The sequence below is a fragment of the Monodelphis domestica genome, chromosome 7 (genome assembly GCF_027887165.1).
Source record: "Monodelphis domestica isolate mMonDom1 chromosome 7, mMonDom1.pri, whole genome shotgun sequence".
Taxonomy (NCBI): Eukaryota; Metazoa; Chordata; class Mammalia; order Didelphimorphia; family Didelphidae; genus Monodelphis; species Monodelphis domestica.
The window spans coordinates 248,891,053-248,910,532 of NC_077233.1; positions in this window are offsets into that span (position 1 = coordinate 248,891,053).

The following is a 19,480-nucleotide window of genomic DNA, read 5'->3' on the forward strand; positions in this document are numbered from 1 at the left end:
TTATAGTCTAAAGCTTTTAGGGCATGCATATTAGAACAAATATATTTAAAACTTACATTACTGCAAAATAAAATTTTTAAGAAAAAATTTTCTCAATACTGTTGACATGTGCAAAAAGGAGAGAAAAATAAAACTCAGATACTATATTGCATATGCAAGAAAAAAATCTAAGTTTTTAAAAAAGTTTTAAAAATCAAAAATATATATTTTAAAATCAGTGATAAACTGAGTCAGCCATGTGTGAGTACAAAATGATTTTCAGAATAAAACAGTAACACAGTAGATAATGAACATTCAAAGTACCAAAGTCCCCAAAATTCACAATAGCCCAGTTAATTACAATAGCAAATGAACCCACTATCATATATCACCTAAGTTGCTGTATTACATAAAAAACCTATGAACTGATGAATATTTGTCACAATTTTTACGGATGCAGCAAATCTTTCAACTTTGGAAAACATATTTTTAAACAAAGTAAAACTTATTTGGGTCTAGAACATCATCAAGAAATCTAGATTGTCTAGATTGTTCTGATGGAAGTAAATAAAAATGAAGAGTTTTGCAAGAGCTCTTTTTTTCAGCTTCCTGATACATATAAACACCTTGGTAGGAACATTTCTTTGTTTCTCTACCTTTAATACAACATTCTTTATAATATATATGTATATATAAAATATAAAATATCATTCATTCAGAAACTACAAGTTACTAAAATTATTTATGAAGACCTCTTAAAATCACAATTAAATTCTCTAAAGGTTGTATATAACTTTTAACCAGTTTTGTTGAAATCCATCAATCATCATCTATGTGGAATTAACAAAGGCAAAATGTGATCTTCAATGGATCTAGTAACAAGGGTTTTAGGCAAGATGTTCATGGGCTTATACAGGGATATGTTGTTTTTCAGCAGAAGTAAAGGTACAAATTAAAGATCAATTAAGGCAACACACAGCAGCTAAAAATGATTCAGTATAACAGAAAGATATTGACTAAATTAATACAGATGAACAAAAAAAATTAAACCTTAAATCAATCAATAAATACAATGATTTAAACAAAGGTGGCAGGCAGACAGTGCAGTCAAAATCCCTTTCACCAATCCCAAGCTGTATTTTTGAAGTCAAGTTAAAAAAAGAAAACAAAACTGACTGATAGCCAAGTAATAAAGCAAAGAGATAAAGGAAAGAGATTTCACAGAAGTTTTTTGAGGGTTTTCTCACCAAATTCGTGGTCAGCCATAAACTGTAAGAATTAAATTAATGAATGTCATAAACTGTTATATTTAAAATAGTTGATGCTATAAACTGTAATAAGTTAAATAGTGGGAGCTATAAACTGTGGCAGTTAAAAGAGTTGGGGTTGTAAACTGTAAGAGTTAAAATGGTTGAAGATATAAACTGTAGTGAGTAAAATAGTGGAAGATAGAAATTGTGATAGATATAAGAGTGGGTGAGTAAATTTGTGACCGCAGAAAATATGTTTCACTACAGTGTCTTGGTTTTAAATCAAATATAAGGTGGTCATCAGGGAAATATTCCCAATTATGAATATACCCAAGTCAACTGGATTTTATAGAGAATTTAATTAATAATACAATGAGGAATTAAAGAAAATAGAGAAAGAGAGAAAAAGGAAATAAGTATGAAGGGCTTTAAGCCAACATGACCTAGACCTGAGTCTTAAGAGAGAGAGATCTGTCAGTCAGACTTTTATCACTCACCACAAGGTCTGTCTAAGCAAGGATTCTAGTGACAGAGTCTCCTCAGAGAGAGTTCCAGCCAGAGTCCTCCTCAAAGAGCCTTCCAGCTAGAGACTGTTTCAAAGGGCCTCTCTCAAGAGCCTCCAGAAGGACAGAGTCCCCTTAGAGGAGTGCCAGCGAGACCTCCTTAGAGATTGTCCTCCAAGAGCTTCCCTTCTCCAGAGCCTCCTTAGAGATCTTCCTCAAAAGGATTTTTCTCAAGTAATGTTCCAAAAGGATCCATCCAAAAGGATTTCTTTTCAAGAGATTCTGCTTTTTCTTATATAGGGGGTTTTCTCCTATGTCACCTCCCCTAAGTTCTTCCATCTACCAATCACAGTAGAGGTTTTCCAAGGGACAGCCCATTCTGAATTCACTACTGGGTCAACTAATGCCTTTAGTACATTTGAACCAGAAAAAATTTCTGAATAAGTTTTCACCTCTTTGCTCCTGGCAAGTTTACAAGTTGCCTGACCTTTAATAGGTACTTAGCACCCCATTGTATTAATTCTAAAAATAGGCATGGCTTAAAGAACTTTTTGCCTCACTATAAGTATGGGCCCAAGTACCCTCATTGTTTAGCAAAGAGTTCTCTCCCCCAAAGCAGTCTCAAGTATGGGTGGAGCAGAGGTCCTCCCATTTCTGATCCCAGTAGAGTTCTCACATCCAAATGTGGAATGTTCCTAATAGGGAATTGTTCCAATTGAGAATTCCCCCATGGGGAAATTTTTAACATTCACAAGTCTGAGAAATTTCAAGATTTACAGTAACAGACTTCTAAACTAGGAGTCCAGGATCAGCTTAAAAAAAATCTGCTTAAAAATTAGAAAGTGTGGGGTTCTTTTCTCCATGCTGAAAAATGACTATGGCAAACTAAAAACATACACATGGAGTGTGGAAAGGGATTGGGGTGGAAGAATTATTACACGTCACCCTTTGTTGAAAAAAAATGGCTGGAATTGATAAGCTCTTGTGGTGGGTCTGGTCTCGGCAAGAGGAGGCTCCAAGCTGGGTGGAGAGCGGTGAAGAATGCTGGCCGAGCAGGTGGTCAGGAGAAATAGAAGGCAGTAGCATATGGCAGGGCAGGGCAGGAGCACAGGCACACCCCACCACCAGACCTCATGGTGGGCACTGATGGGGCAAACTTACTATCTTTACTATATGGCTATCTGCTCAAAACTTTGAGAATTCATAATCATTTAGTGGCAAACCAAAATGTGGGTTTTAAAATTAATAATCAATCAATAAATAAATATTATATTTTATAAAGTTTTTTAATAATAACTAAAGAAAAAGAACTGCCTGACTTTAGCCCGGTCTCAGGTCCAAATGAGAGAGAGGGAGCACTTACAGACACTTATATACAATAACGCAAAATGTGGGAACAATGGAAAATGGAATTTTGGGAAATTCTAAGGGTCTTCTGGGGGATGAAGCCCGAAGGCCCCAAATCTCCATTTATACTAAAGAGTTATTTTGGACTGTTAACTACTTTCTTAGAAAATAAGTAATACAGGAGAATTACTGAATCAAAGAGTATGAACAATTTTGTATCTTGGAAAGTTCCAAAATACTTTTCAAAATATTTAGACCAATTCAGTTTTATCAGCATGAATTACCTAGGCAAGCCCTTAGAAAATAATAGGGAACGTAAGTACTTTTTCATTGGGAAAGGTTTTTGTTTACTGGTAAATGGTAAATTTGCTAATGGGTAAGGTCATTGTGACCATATCTATGACTACAGATTTATTAATATATCGGTTCAGGTCACAAAAGCACAACGTATTACAATGCACTATGCTGTCAATTCTCTTGTCATGAACAATCTCCTTCAGTCTTGACCACTGTACAATTTCTTTGTTACTCTTGCTAACATCTCTCTAACCAACAAACTCTTTCCTAAAGAGATTTGTGTCACTTGCACACACACATACACATAAACAAATATACACACACACTGTACATTATCTTTCTCATCTCTCATTCATTTGTACACAAGGAAGAGAGAATAACATCTACTTATATATGTCTGTTTTCTTTGATTTAATAGACACTTTTAGATAATTTTGGTTTTCATCTCTTGTCCATAGAGTACCTCATCTATTAATTGACTCATTATAAACATATAATAAATGTTTGTTATTTAATTGATCAATTGATGAAAAAATCTTAAACTCTCAAATAATATATTGAGTAAGGAAGAAAGGATAGAAACAATTCTGCTAAAGATAATGGCAAAAATGAGACAATAAATATTACTGAATTCAGATGAAGCAATTTTCAGATGACATATTAGTATCCCTTAAAATTTGTTAACATAATTTTAAAATTACCAGTGATTTGAGAATGTAAATAATCTAGAAAATTAGCACACTGACAACCCAAAAAATTAAAAAGAAATTTTCATATAAAAACCATATAACTGTTCAAGAGCAGTAAGAGCTATTTTTGAAATGATTAATGAAATTAGCAAATTATTAGTTAAAATAATTAAGGAAAAAGCAAACCATCACATCATCATCAAAAGGTGATAGTTTTGTTTCATCTTTGCAATTTTTATTCCTTTCTTTTTCTTTAGCCACTATTTTGAACACTGATTGTGACAAAGGATATCCTTGCTTCAATTCTGATCTTATTGGAAAGACTTCTAGCTTATCCCCATTTCATATAATGTTTGCTCTAGACATTGACTATCATATTAAGGAAAGTTTCATGTATTCTTGTGCTTTTTATTATTTTAAATAGGAATGGCTATTGTATTTTGTTAATTTTTTTCTGCTTCTGTTAAAGTAATCATGATTTATATTGTTTTGTCATTATGATAAATTATACTTATTATTTTCCTAATTTCAAACTAACTTTTAGAACCTGGTATAAATCCTAGTCATACTGTATGATCTCTATGACATATTGCTATAATCACATTATTAGTAGCTTATTTAAAATGTTTTACATCAATATTCAGTGAGGAAATCAGTCTATGTAGCTTTCTTTCTCTTTTTGCATTCTCCCTGGTTTAGATAACAAGAGTGTATTTATGACATAGAACAAGCTCAGTGGGATTCAACACATTTTTTTCATGAAATTTATATGGAACTAGAATTAACTGTTCTTTGAATGTTTGATAGAATTTGCTTGTAAATTTTCTTTTTTCCTGGGGATATTCTCTTAGGGATTTCTTTCATAGTTTATTCAATTTATTTTTCTGAGATTTATTTACTTAAATGTTCTATTTTCTTTTTTAATCCAGGCAATTTAAACTTTTTACAAATATATATTCATTTAATTTAGGCTATCAGTTTTATTGGCATAGTTTGGTAAAATAGCTCCTAATAATTGCTTTTCCTTTTTTCACTATTTGAGAGTTTGCTTTCCTTCTTTCAATTTTTAAAAATCCATTTTAGTCAATAACATCTATTTTATTATTTTTAAAAGTTTCTAGTTCCATATGTTAGATGGATGTTTATTTTGTTGACCTTCAATTACCTTAGTTACTCCTTTGACTTTTATGGATTTCTATCTTGATGTTTAATTGTGGATTTTAATTTTTTTTTCTATTTCTTAGTAGCATGCTCAAATTATTAATCTACTTTTTTGTTGAATTTAGTGTTTAGATTATACATCACTCTTCAGGTATTGGCTCCATCCCACAAATTTAGTCTTTTGTCTCACTGAGTTCATTATCTTCAAGGAAATTTTAGTTCTTCTGATTTTTTTCTTTCACCTACCTATTTTTATGACTAAATTGTTCAGCCTCCAATTATGTTTAAGCTATGCTTCAAGACTTTTTATTAAATATATTTTATTGCATCATGGTAAGGAAAAGATGAATTTAATATTTCTATTTTTTCATATATACATTTCATTTTTATGACCTAATATATGGTCAGTTTTTTGAAGGTGTCATGTACAGATATAGACAGATATACTCCTTTTCTACTCTCATTTAATATTCTCCAGAGTATTCCAATTATACTTGTTTGAAGACCCCTTGTGACAATAAATTTTCATGGGTTACATATGCCATCTTCCCATATATAAATATATATATGGAATATATACAGTTAATATATATATAAACAGGAATATAAACAGTTAAACCCTATTTAGTCCATTAAAATTCCTGACATGCGTACCTTCTGATGCTTCTCATAAATTCTGTGTTTGAATATCAAAACAAACCCACATAAATCATCAACATTTCTATATATTTCCAATACATCTCAGCAGCAAGAGTTAGAAAGAAAAATTCCATTTAAAATCATCCTAGACAACATAAAATACTTGGGAATCTATCTGCCAAGACAAACACAGGAACTATATGAACACAACTATAAACACTTTCAACACAATTAAAACTAGATCTAAGCAATTGGAAAGACATTAATTGCTCATGGGCAGGATAGGCTAACATAATAAAAATTACAATCCTAACCAAATTAATTTACTTATTTAGTGTCATACCTATCAAACTACCAAGAAACTATTTTTACTGAGTTAGAAAAAATTATAACAAAGTTCATGTGGAGGAATAAAAGATCAAGAATGTCAAGAAAAAGAATGAAAAAAATGTGAAGGAAGGGGACCATTGTTAAGGGCAAAATTTAGGGTTGAGACTGAATATTTTTTTTTGTCACCAGGGATTTAAATTCTAAATCCCAATGAAATATTCAAGTCAGAATGGAATTTTATGGTGGTTTATTTACAATAGAAGGAAGAAATTAAGAATGAGAGGGGTGGAAGGGAAGAAGATCTGCTACGGCCTGTTCTGAGCCAGGGGGAATTCAGAGGCCTCAGTCAAGGGGCCTGCCCAAAATATTAAATCTAGCTCTGCTTCCAGCCATGAGACCTCCTCCAAGATGAGGGGCATCCTTGGAGGCTGGTGCCTCCAGAAAGGTCAAGGAAAAGAGGAGTCAGCCTTAACACTCACCACGTGATCATCTCAGAGAAGCAGTCTGAGATCTCATGCTCCAGCTTCTCCAAGGTCAAGTTCCACAGCCAAGTCCCTCTCATAGGAAGTGACACAAAATGTAAAGGCAGTTCTTTAAGTCACTTCCTGTGTTTCACATGTACCAACATTGGCTTAAACATGGCTTTGGACAGCTGAGGGGTTCAGTCAATTGTTTCTGATTTGTCACTTGATAGCACACGCAGGTCATAGACCTTCCTCCCCCACAGTTAATCCTTAATTGGGGGTGTATACATTCCTAGTTGCTAAAATTCTAAAGACTAAGCAGGTTGGAATAAATCTAAAATTCATAGTGTGCAGTACCAGGTCTCAAACTATACTATAAAACAGTGGTCATCAAAACAATATGATACTAGCTAAGAGGCAGAAGGGAGGATCAGTGGATAGACTTGGAGTAAATGACCTTAGCAAGATATTGTAAGATAAACACAAAGATCCCAGCTTTGGGGACAAGAATTCAGTATTTGACAAAAACTGCTGGGAAAACTGGAAAACACTATGGAAGAAATTAGGTTTAGATTAACGTCTTACACCCTATACCAAGATGAATTCAGAATGGGTGAATGACTTAAATATAAAGAAGGAAACTATAAATAAATTAGGTGAATATAGAGTAGTTTCCCTGTCAGATCTATGGGAAAGGAAAGAGTTTAAGACCAAGCAAGAGATAGAGAATATTACAAAATGTAAAATGAATAACTTTTATTACATTAAATTGAAAAGGTTTTTACAAACAAAAATAATACTAACAAAATTAGAAGGGAAGTGAAAAGGATAATTTTAGCATTGTTACCTAAACTATATTAATTATTGGTCACTATGGATATCCAAAATAAAAAAATATCCAAGTCAGATGGAAATTTATGGTGATTTAATTAATATAGTGGAAAGAAATTAAGAAAAAAGGAGAAGGAAAGGGTATAGGATTTCTCCTGCCTGGCTTGAGCCAGGGGGAAGACCAGAGACTCTAGAAAGGTAAGGTTTTGGAGAGTAAGGTAGAAGGAATCAGCCTGAATTCCAAGAGCGCTCAGCCAAGATGTCTGAACCTGAATCAGCTCAAGGGCAAAATCACTGCCAAAACTCAGACAAATAGCTGCCACCATGCCAAGATGTCAGAATGCTTAGCACACTGCTAGCCAGAATCGCCTCTCAAGGGAAAGAGGGCAAAGAGAGGAAATGACATGCTTTATATAGACAGTTTTACATCACTTTCCTGTGTCTCATCTGTACTAATGTTAGGTTAGCTTGACTTAGGACAGCCCAGGGGTTTGTCAGCTGTTTCTGAACATGTCTGTTGAAGGTCATCTTCTTAAATATTTAATCCTTGAGTATGGGTGCAGACATTCCTGACCTCATTAAACTAAATAGGGTGGAGCAATGTAGAGTTCCTAAGATCTGATTCTGTTAGACCAAGTATCTCCATTGTTACAAATCAGGAAATAGCCAAATCAAATCATCTAAAGTACAGTCAAAGTAGGGTGGAGTAGTTTTAAAAATCACAGAAGTAATAAATTGGGGAAAATATTTATAACAAAAACCTCTGACAAAGGTCTAATTATTCAAATTTATAAGGAGCTAAACCAATTGTACAAAAAATCTCAAGTGATTCCCCGACTGATAAATGGGCAAAGGACATGAATAGGAAATTTTCAGATAATGAAATCAAAACTATCAATAAACACATGAAAAAAATGTCCTAAACTCTATAATCAGAAAAATGCAAATCAAAACAATTCTGAGATACCACCTCACACCTAGTAGGTTGGCTAACATGACAGCAAAGGAAAGTAATAAATGTTGGAGGGGATGTGGCAAAATTGCAACATTAATGTACTGCTGGTAGAGTTGTGAATTGATCCAACCATTCTGGATGGCAATTTGGAGCTATGCCTGAAGGGCATTAAAAGACTGCCTGCCCTTGTAAAAAAATTTTATTTGTCATATGACAAAAACAACTGCAAAAAAAAAAAACTGTATAAAAAATTTAAAGGTTTAAAAAAAATTGGGTTGTAAAATTTAGTTACAAGAAAATAAAATGTTTCAAAAATTAGGAATCAAAATTATGAAAGAGAAAATGCCCCCCATTGAGAAAGGCTTGATCAAATCTTTTCTTTTTTTTCCTTTTCCTTTTTTTAATTTTTATTTGGTCAATTTCAAACATTATTCCTTGGTTACAAAACTCATATTCTATTACTCTCTCCTCCAACCCCCTCCCATAGCTGACACGCAATTCCACTGGGTATTACATGTGTCCTTGATCAGAACCCATTTCCATGTTGTTTGGATGTTCATTTAGAGACTACATCCCCAATTATATCCCCTCGATCCATGTAATCAAGCAGTTGTTTTTCTTCTGTGTTTCTACTCCCATTGTTTTTCCTCTGAATGTGGATAGGGTTCTTTCTCATAGATCCCTACAGGTTGTTCCAGAACACTGCATTACCACTAATGGAGATGTCCATTAAATTCGATTGTACCATTGTGTATCAGTCTCGGGGTACAATGTTCTCCTGGTTCTGCTCCTCTAACTCTGCATCACTTCCTGGAGGTTGTTCTGGTTCCCATGGAATTCCCCCACTTTTTTATTCCTTTGAGCACAATAGTATTTCATCACCAACAGATACAACAATTTGTTCAGCCATTCCCTAATTGAAGGGCATCCTCTCATTTTCCTATTTTTTGCCACCACAAAGAATGTGGCTATGAAAATTCTTGTATATGTATTTTTCCTTATTATCTCTTTGGGGTACAAACCAAGCAGTGCTATGGCTGGATCAAAGTGCAGACAGTCTATTATCGCACTTTGGGCATAGTTCCAAATTGCCCTCCAGAATGGTTGGATCAATTCACAACTCCACCAGCAATGAATTAATGTCCCGACTTTGCCACATCCCCTCCAGCATTCATTACTTTCTTCTGATTTCATGTTAACCAATCTGCTACGTGTGAGGTGGTACCTCAAAGTTGTTTTGATTTGCATCTATCTGGTTAGAAGAGATTTAGAACACTATGTCATGTGCTTATTAATGATTTTGATTTCTTTGACTGAAAATTGCCTATTCATGTCCCTTGCCAATTTATCAATTGTAGAATGGCTTGTTTTTTTGTACAATTGATTTAGTGCTTTGTAAATTTGAGTAATTAGACCTTTGTCAGAGATTTTTGTTATGAAGTTTGTTTCCCAATTTGTTATTTCCCTGCTAATTTTGATTACATTAGTTTTGTTTGTACAAAACCTTTTTAATTTGGTGTAATCAAAATTATTGATTTTACATTTTGTGACTCTTTCTAAGTCTTGCTTGGTTTTAAAATCTTTCCCTTCCCAAAGGTATGACATGCATACTATTCTGTGTTCACATAATTTACTTATAGTTTGCTTCTTTATGTTCAAGTCATTCACCCATTCTGAGTTTATCTTGTTATATGGTGTGGGGTGTTGATCCAAGCCTAATCTCTCCCATTCTGCTTTCCAATTTTCCCGGCAATTTTTATCTAATAGTGGATTTTTTCCCAAAAGTTTGCTGCATCTCATAAGGTTTGAAAGGATGTCTCATCATTGTCATTTTCTTCAATGAAATTATTATTTGTTTCTATGATTTGTTCTCTAACAAACCAATTTTGGAGAATCATATTATTTAATTTCCAATTAATTTTTGATTTGGCTCTCCATGTATCCTTACTGATAATTATTTTTATTGCATTATGGCCTGAAAAGATTGCTTTTATTATTTCTGCTTTTCTGCATTTGTTTGCCAAGTTTGTATGATCTAGGACATGGTCAATCTTTGTGAATGTACCATGTGCTACTGAAAAAAAGGTGTACTCCTTTTTGTCCCTATTTCTTTTCCTCCATATATCTATTAAATTTAAATTTTCTATGATTTCATTCACATCTTTTACCTCTTTCCTATTTATTTGATTTATCTAAATTTGATAGTGCTAGGTTCAGGTCTCCCACTAGTATAGTTTTACTATCTATTTCCTCCTTCTATTCCACTAGTTTCTCCTTTAGAAATTTAAATGCTATATCATTTGGTGCATACATTTTGATTGCTGGTATTTCCTCATTATCTATACTCTCTTTTATCAGGATGTATTTTCTTTCCTTATCCCTGTTAATCAGATCTATTTTTACTTTGGCTTTTTAAGATATCATGATCACACCTCCTGCCTTCTTTCTATCATTTAAGGCCCAATAGGTATTGCTCCAACCTTTAATTCTAACCTTATGAGTATCTACCTGCTTCATGTGTGTTTCTTGTAGACAACATATGGTAGGATTTTGGATTCTAATCCACTCTACTATTCGTTTACATTTTATGGGTGAGTTTATCCCATTCACATTCAAAGTTATTATTGTCCCTTGTGAATTCCCTAGCATTTTGATATCATCTCCTAGTTCTGTGCTTTCTTCTTTTGCTATATCCTTTTAAACCAGTGGTTTACTTTTAATCAGTCCCTCTAATCCCCTCCTTTAATATGCTTCCCTTACTGACCCCTCCCTTTTTGTTTCCTTCTTTTTTTAGGTTCTGTTAAGTTCCCTCCCCCCTCTCCTTCCCTCCGTATTTTTACTCCCTCTCCCCCAACCCCTTATTTTTCCCTTCTCACTTACCCCATAGGATAAGATAGAATTCAAGATCCTAATGGATCTAGATGGTCTTCCCTCTCAGAATTGATTTCCCTGAGAGTAAGGTTTAAGTATTACCTATCAGTATTCTCTTCCTCTCCTTCTTATAAGAGTATTATTCCCCTCCCCTTCCCATGTGTATCTTTGTGTGATAAAGATTATCCTATTTATTTTATTTTTTCAAGTATCTCTTGGTGCCATCTTTGATTCCTCCCCACCCTTTTACTTTTTTTACACATCATCTTATAGCCCTTAATGCCTCAAATTCTTCCTGTAAGTGATTATTCTGATTACTATTATAATGAATACAATTTTTGAGTTACAAATAACATTTCCCCCATATATATATATATATATATATATATATATATATATATATAAACATATATAATTTGATCTAATTTCAGCTCTTAATGAAGAGATTTTGAATTTAAAAAATACATTTTCCCCTTTTCCATCTCTTTCTTATTTACCTTTTCATGTTTCTCTTCATCTTTGTTTTTCTTTTCTTTCCACTTAGTTCTGGTCTTTTCTTTACAAATACTTGGAAATCTTCTATTTAGTTTAATGCCCACACTTTCCCCTGGAAGTATCTCATCAGTTTTGATGGATAGGAGATTCTTGGTTGAAGACCCAATTCTCTTGCCTTTCTGAATATCATGTTCCAGATCTTGAGGTCCTTTAGTGTGGAAGCTGCCAGGTCTTGTGTGATCCTGATTGGTGCTCCTTGGTATCTGAATTGTCTCTTTTTGGCTTCTTGTAGAATTTTCTCCTTACTTGAATGCTCTGGAATTTGGCATTTATATTCCTGGGAGTTGTCTTTTGGGAATTTAGTGTAAATGGTGTTCTATGAACTCTTTTAATGTCTATTTTGCCCGCTTGTTCAAGAACATCAGGGCAGTTTTCTTGGATGATTTCTTCTAGTATGATGTCAAGATTTCTGTTTATTTCTGGCTTTTCAGGTATACCAATGATTCTCAAATTATCTCTCCTTCCTCTGTTTTCCTGATGTCATCCTGTCAGTGAGATATTTTATATTTTCTTCTATTTTGTCAGTCTTTTGACTTTGCTTTATTAATTCTTTCTATTTTCCAAGATCATTGGTTTCCAGTTGCCCAATTCTGGTCCTTTAGACCTGGTTTTTCTGTTATAATCTTTTAGTTTTCTACTTTAATCTTTTAATTTCTCTGTGAATTATTTCCCACTTTTCTTGCCAGAAGGCTTCCATCTTTTTGATAATCTCCAATTTAAATTCTTCCAGAGGTTGTGGACAATTTCCATTTTGGGAGGAAGGTTTTGGGTTTATTTGAATTTCCTCCTGTAATTCCTCTGTAGCCTGGATTTTTCCTCCATAAAATTTTTCAAGAGTCAGAGCCTTTTATTTTTTTTTTTTCTTGGAAGTTATTTGTTGCTCCTGTGCATAATTTGCCATCATTGTGGAGGTTTTCCTTCCCTTTTTAGTCAGAAATCTGAGTGAGATGGGTAGGCTCTCTGTGTATGGAGTCAAGGAGAAAGGATTTTGCCTGAGAAAAGCTCTCAAATATCTGCAGCTTCTGCTGTTCTCTGCCCTTTTCTGCGATTCCTTGCTGAGAGTGCCCACGGTCTGTTCTCCCCAGTCCTTTGAGGTTTTAGGTGTAGCTGCTCTCAGGGGTAGGTCTTTTGTGGTCTTAGTCAGCTACCCAGGATCTAGAGGTGGCCCTTACTCACTCTAGAGATGCCCCTCTCTCACTTGCTGATTCTGGGGGTGCACTGGCTCTGACTCTGGTTCTGTAGGTGGGTTGGGGGAGGGTAGATCAGTTCATGATTTGTTGTGAGTTTTTTCACCCCCTTATAGTGTGGAAATGCCCAGAGCACATGTACCTTCAATGCTGCGGCCTACTGTAGAGTCCCTTCCTTCTCATGAATTTGGAACTTTTTTGTCTTTTGTGGTATTCTATATCAGTGGGTGCTGAGGAGAGGAAGCATTCTGCTTCTAAACTGCCACCATGCTTACCCAGAAGTCCCCAACTGCCTACTCTTTGATCCAGCCATAACACTGCTGGGTTTATACTCCAAAGAGATAATAAGGAAATAGACTTGTACAAAAATATTTATAAAAGCACTTGTTTTGGTGGCAAAAAAACTGAAAAATGAGGGGATACCCTTTGATTGAGGAATGGCTGAACAAATTATGGTATCTGTTAGTGATGGAATACTATTGTGCTCAAAGGAATAATAAACTGGAGGAATTCCATGGAAACTGGAATGACCTCCAGGAATTGATGCAGAGTGAAAGGATGTAGACTCTAAATGTTCACCTTAGTGTAAGTATTAATTATAAAGAAATAGATCTTGATCAGTGAAACTTGTAAAACCCAGTAGAATTGCTCATTGGCTACAGGAAGGGAATGAAATGAGGGGAGGGAAAGAACATGATCTATGAAACTATGGGAAAATATTCTAAATTGATTAAATAAATAAATTTAAATTCTTTTTTTTTTAACCCTTACCTTCCGTCTTGGAGTCAATACTGTGTATTGGCTCCAAGGCAGAAGAGTGGTAAGGGCTAGGCAATGGGGGTCAAGTGACTTGCCCAGGGTCACACAGCTAGGAAGTGGCTGAGGCCAGATTTGAACCTAGGACCTCCCGTCTCTAGGACTGGCTCTTAATCCACTGAGCTACCCAGCTGCCCCCATAAATTTAAATTCTTAAAAAAAGAAAGAACAACTGACCCTGCAAATTGAGAAGACTAATATAGGGTGGGGGAAATGGATATTTAATGAAATAGATAACTTTTAAGAACTCTTTTTAAAATTTATTTTAAAATATTTTCCTTATTTATATGATTCATATTCTTTCCCTCCCCTATTCCCTCCTCCCTCCAAGAACCAACAAGCCATTCCATTGGGTTATACAAATGTTATCTATGGACGCCTATTTCCATATTATTCACTTTTCCTATAGAGCAATCTTTTAAATCCTAAATTTGAAATCACATATGCATACATACATGTGATAAATGATGTGATATGTTTTCCTTAGCATTTCTACTCCCTTAGTTCTTTCTCTCTATGTGGTTAGCATTCTTTCCCATATGTCCTTCAGGAGTATTAGGGCTTGTTTCATTGCTACTAGTAGCAAAGTCTATTACATTGGATTATTCCACAATGTTTTACTTTATGTGTACAGTGTTCTTCTAGTTCTGCTCATTTCACTCTGTATCATTTCATTGAGGTCCTCCCAGTTCATATAGAAATCCTCCAGATCTTCATTCCTTACAGCAAAATAGTATTCCTTCACCATCATATACCATAATTTGTTCAGTCATTCCCCAATTGAGGGACAACCCTTCATTTTCCTTTTTTTTTTTGCCACCACAAAGAGCAGAGCTATGAATATTTTTGTACGAAGATTTTTCCTTATTATCTCTTTGGAGTACAAACCTAATAGTGTTTTTGCTGAATCAAAGGATATGTGTTATTTTAAAGATTTTTGCATATAATTCCAAATTGCCTTCCAGAATGGTTGGATCACTTCACAACTTCACCAGCAATGCATTATTGTCCAAATTTTGCCACACCCCTCCAACATATATTACTTTTCTGTACTGTCATTTTGGTCAGTCTGCTAGGTGTGAGGTGGTACCTCAGCTTTGTTGTTATTATTGTTTTTGTTGTGTTTTTTTAGTTCATTCTTCTAGCCTATTTCTTGACTTTGTACTTTATGCCTACTTTTCTTGATTTTGTTTTTGAGATTGCATATATTACTTGAACTTCTGCTTTTTTAATGTCCTTTTTCCTACTTTCCTAGCTCACTCTTGGAATGTGGAAATGTTCATGCTTCACAAGTTTTGTGGTCTAGGGAGAGATCTGTTCATTACTTTTTAGCTTAAGCTCTACAAGTTACTGACTCAGTTTTGCGTCTTTTGACTTACATGTGGTTGTTTCCATAGACTATGGGTGGATTTGATCACTGTTAACCCCCTAAGGGCTTCTTCTGGTTCACAGCAACTCAACTGTTGAGTATCCAACATTAGCATTGGTTATTTCACTGTAGTTTTAGGTATTCAGCTAAATTTACAACTAAATCATTGGTCTGTTCTAGACTCTTAGCAACATAACAAAATGTCCAGAATTTTTTCTTTGCTTAGTATGAATTAAGTAATTCTACTTTCTCAAAATCATTCCTCTCAGCTATGGATCTTTGACTAAAAATGGGTGACAGAGCTATCAGATGCACCTATTGCTGCTCCTTGTACTAGTTTAGGAGAACCCTGTGACTTCTTTCTGCCCTCATGTTTTATCTCAACTCCTTTTTGTCCACAAGCACTGGAAGGATCCACATCCCTGCTACCACTGCAATTCTCTGCTCTTGGTCAGCTCCTACCCCAATGTCTAAAGGCTTTTCTTCCTAAATCTTCCCAAGCTGCTCTGGTCTAAAAAATGACTCACTGACTTTTTTCTCTCCATACTAGAATTTGGTCTGTGTGTTTTTTTGTTTTGTTTTGTTTTGTTTTGTTTTTTAGTTTGTTGGGGAGGAAATATGCTGAGTAATGCCTCCCTTCACTCTGCCATCTTTGTCTCAAAGCAATTTGAAATCAGAAAAAAATCAGAGAGTTAGTTCAAGAAAAAAGTTCAGTGCTCTCAGCAAAATGACAATTTACTTTACTCAGGCAATCCTCAGAATCGAATACTCTAAATAGCAACATAGCAAAGATAGTTATACAGATTTATGCTCCTTAAAGGAACAAACTTTCAGATGACTGGATAAATATATCCAAATACTTTAACTGTTGATCTGTAGCCTAGAATCAATTTGACAACGAAGTAAATACATTTGAGTCTTAAATGACAAATAAGACCAGTTCTGTTATAATAGCATTGTGTTGTATGTATGTGTGTGTATGTGTGTGTGTCTAGACCCAATTTAAAATATCCAATTAATAGATACAAAGATCTCAGCAATTTTCCCCTCAAATTGTCTTTACTACTTAATACTGATAAGTGCTAGATATCTACTTTCTTTACTTTCTGTTTCAGAAGAAAATAATTCTCTAAATTCATGTGATTTGCCTTCATAGTTTTTTCTTTTTTTGGTGTTGATTATGTCTAATAATAATTCCTGCAACATCACTAGGGAAATTAATAAATATCAATCAAAATCTAGTGGTGTCTTGGCATTATATGAAACTAAAGAGAAAATGTCTGCTGTTCTACCATCTTAATGTATTATCAAAGAGTTTCCAGATAGACAAAGGAGTTGTTCAACATTTTTTTATCTGTCTATAGTCTCCCTATTAATTGGGAGAGTTTAATTTGTATTTTAAATCTTTATAAATGAATCCTTTGCTTTTTTAAGTATGGATATGTGTATGTATGGGTATAAAATAAATAGCTATTCTGTACCTAATCTGCATTGCATATTGAATACCATTCCTCTCTTTTGAGTAATACCTTAGACATGATCTAAACCTGACCTTAATATGATATTCCCTGGATCTATGGGTTGGGAGTATGAAGAATCAAAGACAAGAAAAGAAGAGCTTGAATTAAACCCTGGCTACAAGATCTAAGAGCTAGGGCCTCTTAACATGAAAGATAAAACCAATCTTCCTCAGACAGCAACTGCCCTGTAGGCAACTAGTTGCTCAGACTACTGGGTCTGGAATCAAGAAGACCTGAAGTCAAATCTAGCCACAGATACTTATTACTAGTGTGCCCCTGGGCAAGTCACTTAATCTACTTGCCTCATTTTTCCCAGTTGTAAAATGAAGATGCTAAAAGCATCTACCTCCCAGAGATGGTGTGAGGATCAAAGGAAATATTTGTAAAGAGCACATTGTACAGTCTAGTTCATAGAAAACACTATATAAATGTTGACTCTCTCCTTCCCTTCTTCTACCTGTTTTTTAAATCATAGTGGTTTGTCATGAATTGTTGAGGCTCTTGCTATGTTTGTTTGAAGTTTGAGCTTGTTTGGGATTTTGCTCTTAACTATTAAAAATGACTGAATTTAGTTATTTAATCATGGGCTTCAGTACTCTGTATTTGAAAGTGTTGCTCTTCTGTATTATAGCCAGAAACTAATTATATCTAAGTTCTTGCTTCCAGTAGCACTGATCTGAGTGTGCTAAGGAAAGCAGAATTTAATGTTTTCAAATCCCAGTTCATGATCCTAAGTTTGCAGCTACATAGCTCCACATTAAATTTCTAAAGCTCAGTGCCTAATAAATGTAATACATAAGAGGAAAATACTATGTTCTTCTGAGAAATAGATTATTATCCCTGTGACAAGAATGTAGTCAGTGATGACACATTTTGAGTTAAATAGTTTGATTTAATTTAGTGAAGCTTTTGGTCTTCAAGTAAAGCAAGTCTCTTTCTTCATGTTTATAGTCATTCACAATTTGTTACTTTAGAAAGAATTATTCTCTATTTAGAGAAGAAGTATGACAAAGAGAAAAGAACATTGTCCTTGGAGACAGGAGACCTGTGTTACTCTTGCCAAGCCACTCACTCTTCTAAGCTGGATTTTGCTAAATGAAGAAAATTTTATAAATATAATTTATGTATAATATAATAAATATAAATAAATAATAAATAAATATAATTAAATAATTCTAAAATATTTATATATAATAAAATTATAATGTAAATATTTATATATCTACTTTATAGATTGATTATGAATACAGATCAATATAGCTTTTTTATAAATGTAAGAAATCATTAATGGGAAACAAGTTTAATAGATTCTTCCTTAATTCAGATTTTTCTAATTTCATACCATTGTTATTGTTATTATTTGATCAATGGAACAATATATGTGTTTAGATCATCAGGTCTGAAATTGATTTACAAATTCCAGTCCTGACCCCTTTCTTAATTCTCTTCACTCAGAGTTTAGAAATACTAACAAAAGCTGCTATAATCCTTGCTGCTGGGGAAGCTGGGGCTGTTGCATTGCCTAAATTCATGAATTCTAAGCTGAAACAGGGCAAAAGGCCTAATGTAAAAATAGACTCTAATTCAGGACTCCAATCCCCAGAATCCTTTTCTCCACGTCCCCAGAGTGCTTTGTAATCACACTGAATTCTTGCCTGGACAAGAACAAAAATGATTATTTAAAGGAGTTCTCCTCCTACTGAGGCCTCCTTTTGGACTTCAGTTTTGGAGCAGATGTGGCTCTTCTATGATGTGAGATTATCTCGTCTAGGCTTCTCCGGCCTAGGCACGTGTTTCTTATCCTGTATTTTCTTTAATCCTTAATCTTTAATAAACCTCATAAAAATATAATACTCCTTACAGAGAGAAACAAATTTCTACCTGCCTCAGGCTCCTCAGTCTCCCCTAAATTTTAATCTTTACAGTTTGGTGACCTAACGGGGAAACTAAATACTCTCAATCTTCTGATTCTTTTCTCATCTTTAGTTCAATTTTAATAGCTAGTGCCTAGAAATTTTTTTGAGCCACATTTCTCTGGCCAAGGTTTTTTTTTTTTTACCCTTGCAAAGCTACTGCTGGTTCCAGCCATTAGATAGCTCACAGGCTCACTCCGGACCTGTTGCGTTCACTGCCTACCCCACCCAACTCAGCCACTTCTGCCTGCCTGCCTGTTTCTCCTGCTGCTGCTCCTGACCTCTCTCTCGATCACCGGGTCCCTTTTAACCCAGATCTCGACCACCTGGTGACCTGCCTGCCTAACAAACCTAGATCCTTGGAGCAGATTGCTCAGGACTCATTTCTACCAGCTGGTAACAAAACAGGGGGTATTGGCTCCATGTGGGCGGCCTAGGCTCCACATGGACTGGGGCAGGAGGTATCAGAGGAGGGGAGAAAAAAAATGGAGAGAAGACTTTTTCAAGCAGGAACTTAAAAACATGGCTATTTTAAAAAAATATCTTTTAATTGCATTTATCCTTTCATTGACTTCACCTGCATGCCAGAAGAAAGATTCAGCCCAAAGATTCAACTTTGAAGGGTCAAATGGGTGGCCCAGTGAACTGAGAGCCAGGCCTAAAGACATGAGGTCCTGGGTTAAAATCTGGCCTCAGATACTTCCCAGGTATGGGGCCCTGAGCAGATCCCTTAACCCCCATTGCCTAGCCCTTACTACTCTGCCTTTGGACAATAGACATTTAAATGGATAATTAATTAAAAAC